Source organism: Sceloporus undulatus, chromosome 2 (assembly GCF_019175285.1).
Source record: "Sceloporus undulatus isolate JIND9_A2432 ecotype Alabama chromosome 2, SceUnd_v1.1, whole genome shotgun sequence".
Lineage (NCBI taxonomy): Eukaryota > Metazoa > Chordata > Lepidosauria > Squamata > Phrynosomatidae > Sceloporus > Sceloporus undulatus.
Window position 1 is genome coordinate 168,361,297 of NC_056523.1, and position 7,372 is coordinate 168,368,668.

The following is a 7,372-nucleotide window of genomic DNA, read 5'->3' on the forward strand; positions in this document are numbered from 1 at the left end:
TTTCTGCAGTGCAGATGCAGCCCATGTTTGGACCCCTGTAAAAGTCCATAAACGAGATAGGGCAACTGAATAATACAGACCTTATCTGAAAACACCCAAAGACTCTGCCTCAGTTACTATTTTGCAGGTATGTGCATGCTGAAAAGGCATGAAAAAATGTAAATAACATAATTACCTGCTTGGTAAATAATATGATGAAACAAGCTGATGAGATCTTGTATTACAGTATTTTATATATTTGGAAAAAATTAACTCTTAAATTGTTACATGCTATGGAGCTCGGTGGCTCAAAGGTTAAGACATCAACTCTGATGATGACCGCAAGTTGGGCCCGCAATATGGGCCCGCTCTGGGCCCCACAACAGACTCCAACTCCCAGAATTCCATAGCCTTGAGCCAGGGCAGTTAAAGCGGTGCCAAACCGGGTTATTTCTCCAGTGTGGATGCAGGCTTGGCAACCCTGTCATTACCCTCTGGCAGGGTGACCAGATGTCGTAACTGCAAAGGAGGACAAGGGACAAAACAAAAGCTAAAAACATTCATATGAATGTGAATCCATGCTCTTTTGTCACACTCAAAATGGAGGACATGCTGAATACCCTGCTGACAAGATTGGAATGTGAAAAAGGAAAATGGCTGGTCATCCCACAAGCATTGTGATTAAACTGTGACAGTAACACACTACGCTGTTGTAGCGCTATCATTCCCCTCTAACTGCTACAGCTTCCTCCTGTGGAATTCTGGGATTGGAAGAGCTCCCTGGCTGAGAGTTCTAAATTTCTCCCCCTAAACTGCCAATCCCAAGTTTCCACAGAAGGCAACAATGGTCTAAAACACACTGCAGAAATAATCCAGTTTGAGACCGCTTTTACTGCCCTGGCTCAATGCTAGGGAATCCTAGGAATTGTAGTATATTTGGCACCAGAGCTCTCTGACAGAGAAAGCTAAATGTCTCACAAAACTACATTTCCCAGAATTCCCTAGCATTGAGCCAGGGCAGTTGAAGCAGTCTCAGACTGGATTATTTCTGCAGTGTGTTTTGGCCCTAAAGCAGTTACAGTGAAATACTAGAGCTATAAGAGGGTGGTGCAATGTTGAGAGGGAGAGGTTTTAAAAGTTAAAGTGGCTCCTCCCTCCTCAACCTCCTTCTTCTGAGGGGAGTAAGGAACGCCTCCAATCGCCTCACTTGGAGGAACAAAACCCTTCCCTCTCTCCTTTCCTCATTGGTTGGTTTCCTTCCTTCCTTCCTTCCTTTTGCGGATAGGCTGAAGAGCCCATCTATCACAGCCTCACCTGGAGAAACAAACGGGGAAAGCACATCTCCTCCCTCCCCTCCTCATTGGCTAATTTGCTTCCCCCCTTTTGCGGATAGGCTCAGGAGCCCGTCTATCACTTCCTCAGCCTCAACTGAAGAAACAAACAAGGGGGAAACAAAACCCCTTCCTCCATTCCTCATTGGCTGGTTTCTTTTCTCCCTTTTGTGGATAGGCTCAGGAGCCCATCTATCACTTCCTGAGCCTCACCTGGAGAAACAAACGGAGGGGGAAAGCAAAACCCCTCCCTCCCTTCTCCATTGGCTGGTTTGCTTCCTTTTTTGTGCAGATAGGCTCAGCAGCCTGTCTATCACTTCCTCAGCCTCACCTCGAGGAACAAACAGGAGAAGCAAAACTCCGCCCTCCCCTTCCCCATTGGTTGGTTTCCTTCCTGCCTTTTGCGGATAGGCTGAGCGGCCCGTCTATCTCTTCCTAAGCCTACCCAACCTCTCCGCCGACTAGTAGTCTTCCAGTTCACACGTGAAAGCGGGAGTGGGGAAGAGCTTTCCTTCGAAGGTGCTCCGTTGGGGTTTGTTCAGGCGCTGGAGACTGGGAGAAGGAGGCCCTCCTGGAGCCATGCGCTGCCTCAGGGCTGTGGTACTGCAGCCCTGGCTGGAGAGCCCGCTCCGGCTCAAGGCAGGGAAGCAGTGGTGGTGGCCAGGGGCCGCCACCCACAACCATAGCAGCACCTGAATGACCATTAAGGGCTGCATGACCCATGTGCCATATCACTGTGGTGGTGATGTGTCTGCAATACATGATGTTCTGTGTGTCTTCAAGTCGACTTACGGTGACCCTAAGGCGAATCTATCATGGGGTTTCCTGGGCCAGTTTCTTCAGAGATGGCTTGCCATTGCCACCCTCCGAGGCTGAGAGAGTGTCACTCACCCTTTCATGGGGGTTTCTTGGCAAACTTTCTTCAGAGGGGTTTGCCATTCCATCTGTTATTATTTGTTTGTTTGTTTGTATCCCGCTCTTTTCCCAGAACTGAGACTCAAAGCGGCTTCATATTAAAAAACAGTACAATTAAAAACATAGAAAAACAGTACAATTAAAATCCTCTGAGGCTGAGAGAGTGTGACTCGACCAAGGTCACCCATTGGGTTCCCATGGCCGAGCAAGGATTCGAACCCTGGTCTCCAGAGCCACAGTCTGACACTCAAACCACTAGGTCATGCTGCCCCTCTGTGGATAAGTTGCTGTTGTTGTTACCTGCCCCCTAGTCAACGCCGATTCATGACCCTGTGGATTATTATTACTTATTATTATACACTCATCCCTCCACATTTACGACTGATATTTGCGGATTTGGTTATCTACGGATGTGATTAATGCGTTCTCTCTAGGAATATCTAGGTCTTCCTCCAGTGCAACTCTATGGTCAACTTTAACTAAGCGATGCACTGAAAGACCTAGAGGTTCCCAGAGAGAATAGGCCTTTGTAGCTCCTCCAGTGCGGTTCTAGGGTCAGTGTCTGTTGGAGGTTGATCACAGAGTTGCATTGGAGGACCTAGAGATCCCTAGAGAGGTGTCCTCTCAGGTAAAAACATTTTTTCCACATTCACAGGGGTCTTGTGCCCCTAACCCTAGCGAATAGGGAGGGACAAGTGTATGTTTATTCTGTTTATTTTTATCCTGCTTTCCTTCCAGTACAGGGATTCAAGGCAGCTAACAAAATTTAAAACAGTCCTTATGTTAAAACGAGCCCTTGTGACACAGTGGCTAAATGCCTGTACTGCAGCCACTCACTCACAAACCATAAGGCTGCAAGTTCAATACTGTACCAGCAAAAGGGCTCAAGCTCAACTCAGGCTTGCATCCTTCCTAGGAAGCTAAAATGAGTACCCAGCTTGTTGTGGGCAACTAGCTTACACATTGTAAACCACTTAGAGAATGCTTAAGTGCATTGATGTACTTGCTATTGCTATACAGGGAGATACAGTCCTAGTGTCCCTGTCTTCCACTGCTTTGCTTAGTTCCTGCATATCCATTCCCGCAACCTTCCTCATTGAGTCTGTCCATCTGGCATGTGGTTTTCCTCTCTTTCTGCTTCCCTCCACCTTTCCTAGCATTATGGTCTTTTCTAATGAGTTGTTTCTTCTCATGATGTGTCCAGAGTACAACAGCCACAACTTAATCATCTTGGCTTCCAAGGAGATTTCAGGCTTGACCTGTTCAAGGACCCATTTGTTTTGTCTTTTTGGCCATCCATGGGATCCTCAGCACTCTTCTCCAGCACCACATTTCAACTAAGTTGATTTTCTTCCTATCCACTTCCTTCATTGTCCACATCTCACATCTGTACATGGTAATGGGGAATACGATGGCTTGGACGCTTCTGACTGTAATGCTCAGATTCATATCTTTGCTTTTCAAGATTTTTTTCTAGTTCTTTCATTGCTGTCCTTCCTGTTCCTTGGCTTATCTTGTAAGAGCTCTGGTGGTGCAGTGATTAAATGCAGGTACTGCAGCCGCTCAGTCACAAACCACACGGTTGTGAGTTTGATCCTAGTCAGGGGCTCAGAGTTGATTCAGTCTTGCATCCTTCCTAGGTGGCTAAAATGAGTACCCAGATTGTCAGGGGCAGTTAGCTTACACTTTGTAAACCGCTTATGGTGTGCTTAAGTGGACTGATAAGCGGTATAGAAATGTACTTGCTATTGTTATTATAGTACACTAAATCACATTATTTCCCCCCCCTCCCCTATTGTGAATGGTTTTCTCTCTTTGGTGCAACCCTTTGTTTGCATTAATGAACTTCCTATCTCTTAAGACAGGCAAGTGCCCCTTCCAGTGAGTTCACACCATAACAAGTCAAGCTGGCATCCAAGCATGAATTCTGCAATCCGACTTCACTGGTCTTATTTATTTTTTCATAGCCAGCTGAGAAATCTTATAACTCTGAAGAGAACTAGTAAGCTGGCAGAGGTGTAGTATAAATAAAAGTACGTATCAGAATCTTTAAATATTTGAAAGGATGTAATATGAAAGAAGGAGCAAGCTTGTTTTCCGTTTTTCCAGAGACTGGGTCACAGGGCATTGGATTCAAGCTGCAGGAAAATAGATTCCACCTAAACATTAGGAGGAGCTTCCTGACAGTAAGAGCTGTTTTACAGTGGAACACAGTCCCTTGAAGTTTGGTGTAGTCTCCTTCCTTGGAGGTCTCTGAACAGAGGCTGGATGGCCATCTGTTGGGGTGCTTTAATTATGAGTTCATGCATGGCAGAGGATTGGACTGGATGGCCCTTGGAGTCTCTTCTAACTCTATGACACTACGATTCTATAATCTTGAATTATGACACACACACAAGGATTTGACCTGGCTATTCCACATCACGAGAGTGCTCTATTCTGTTCAGAAGCAGGGAAAAGAAGATGCCAGTGATTAAAACTTCCAGATGTGCACATTAAGTGGGCCATTTCTTAGTGGCTGTTGAGTTTGGACATTTTGTATTTCCTATTTTTAGTGTTCATTTTATTTCACAGTATGAGACATTTTATAAAGCACTAATCACATCTCCAGTTTTACTAGTCTGAGAGGAGGTGCTGATTCTGCTCCCAGAGGAAATGTTGGCTACCATAGAAACATCCACATGATAGTAGACTTGCATTCAAATTAGAATGCAAAGAATGGGAAGGAAAGAAGGAAAGGAGAAAAAGAAAAATCCTCAGGTTTTGGTGCTGCTTTGTGGCCTAGAAACTGATATATTTTTTTAGTTTGGGGGGGAATAAAATTAGCCTATTGCAGCAAATCTCTGCTGTTCCTACAAGACTCTATCTGTATTCAAGGAATGTCAAATTAGTATTAAGTTATGATGGGGGGAAACATTTCTTTACCAGATACTATTGAGTGGAAACTCATATTTGTTTTTTCCCTTTCCAGTCTGTTTTCTTCATCATACACATCTTTCACCAATAGTTTTTATTGCCAACTTGCTTATTTGGCAGAGATGTGATTAATGGCCTGAAGGAAAAACTGAAAGTTTGTATGATTTCAACTTGACTGCCACATATTATATATAACTCCATCACTGTCCCCTTCATGTTTGATGTGCCTTTTGGAATGTAGATGCACAAGTGCCCATCCTACTGTAGCTGCATGCCTGCCTAAAACAGGCAAAGTAAATGGCTGCTGCCTCCAGGATCCCATACTGAGTATAAATGAACAGCAAAGCAGAGAGAAAATGGGAAAAGCCTGCCTCACCAGCTATTCATCAGACAAACTATTATTGGTGTTTCAGCCAACATGTACAAGTCTGTCAAGTCTGCGAATCCTTTAGGATCTGGATCTGCATTTGTGAAGCATTTTATCTTTGTACCTCCAACTGGAGGAGGATCTTACCCATTTTCATAAAGAGTTGAAGACCACCTTTGAGTCACTGGATTAAGCTGCTGAGTGTGCCCAAAGTTGCCAAGATGGGTAGCGACTGATGGGGTGGGGAGGATTTCATTTTTAGTATATTCTAGTGTTATGTTTTATTGTTTCATCCTTTATTATATATGTTTGATGTTCTGCAATTTAGTGAAAAGGGTGTTATAAATAAACATTACTGTTGTTATTATTATTATTAAACTTTATTTCTAAAGCGCTGTAATTATATGCTGTAATAATGTTGTTATTATATTGGCTAATGCCTCTGTTATCCCAGCATTTGTGACATTCTGAACGCCTCTTTCAATTTCTGTGATTCTGTGTAATATCTTCAGAATCTGAGCTTTTCATGTTGTACCACTTCTCTTGACCATGGTAAAAAAAAAACCTTCAAATCTCAGAGAAATGTGTAGACATTAAAACAATTAAGGATGTAAAGCTTTTGTTTGACTAGATTTCTGATGAGGGAATTTAAAAAGAAGTTATTTGGAGGGGAGGAATCTGTTGCAATGGTAAGGCATTCATAGGTATGGTCAGTCAGGTTCAGGGGTTTGAACTTTACATGTTATCTTCTCCTTTGTACACAGAACCAAGGGGAAATTTTAAACATAATTATTACTAAAGATGTACAAGAGGAATTTCTTCATGTACAAAGGACAAGATAACGGGCAAGATAGCAGGTAATGTACAAGGTCCTGAATCTGACTGACTATAATACTAGACCTAGACCAACAGTGGTATGCCCAGATTCTTCTTTTCCAAATAAGTGTAGATTTCACCTAAAACATTAATTTAGTGAAAGTCCAGCAAATTTTATAGTGAGCCAGTGTTTGAATGCATACATATTTACATACATACATCTTTGCTACTGAATGATAATTGATCTTGGCAAGCCATGTTTTGGGAGTCCTTGTTTGGGGGAAAGGCAGGGTATAAAGTAGATTTGATAATAAGATAAACAAGAATAAATCCTAGTTCATTCTCAGAGCTTGGAAAACTTAGGGGCTGAATAGACCAGCATTATACTCTGCCTGGGGGTATGGCATCCACATGACACATGCCCCAATGTTGCCCTGATCAGGGACGTAGCTAGGATTTTAGGAGGGGGGGCCAGACTAAGTGCCACCATTATAATGGGGCTTGAGTGCGGCGGCGCAGCAGCACACACCATTTCATTTCTAATGGAAGGGGGGGTCCGGACCCCAAGAACCCCCCCCTTGGCTACGTCCCTGCCCTGATGCCACTGTCACTCTGTGCACCTGACCGCATGGCGGACAGCATCACGGCACTCCTTTGGCGCTGTGTCCGAAAGACACGTGCCAAAAGGAGTGCTGGAAAGTGCCGCCAGGTGGCAAGGCACCTTTTCCCTAACGTGAACAGAAGCGGAATTTTGCCATTCCTTTTAGCGCCGGGGAAAGGCCGGATCAGGGCCGACTCTGAAGGGGCAGTGGCAGGCCACCCCAAAAGGGTGGTCTGTTTAGCTCCTAAGTTTTTAAAAGCAAAATCACCTTGTGGCCTTATGTAACATCTTTTTCTGATATTGTATAAGGAGATGTCTAAGTACCTCCTTAGATAGTAGTTTTGCAGGCTGCTCCAGATGGGAGCAGAGCACGGCTCCCCTCCACCAAATGTCTGCTGATTGACTGCAAGGAAAACTCCCTTGTGCTCCTGCCCAGCTGCCTACCTG

General features: G+C 44.2%; 1 long non-coding RNA gene across 1 annotated transcript; it reads left to right on the forward strand.

The window, feature by feature from the left end:
* Positions 1–3,551: 3,551 nt before the first annotated feature.
* On the forward strand, positions 3,552–6,123 carry LOC121924138. The gene is made up of 2 exons (XR_006102534.1): positions 3,552–4,258; positions 5,197–6,123. It is a non-coding gene; the product is annotated as an uncharacterized LOC121924138 (long non-coding RNA).
* Positions 6,124–7,372: the final 1,249 nt, after the last annotated feature.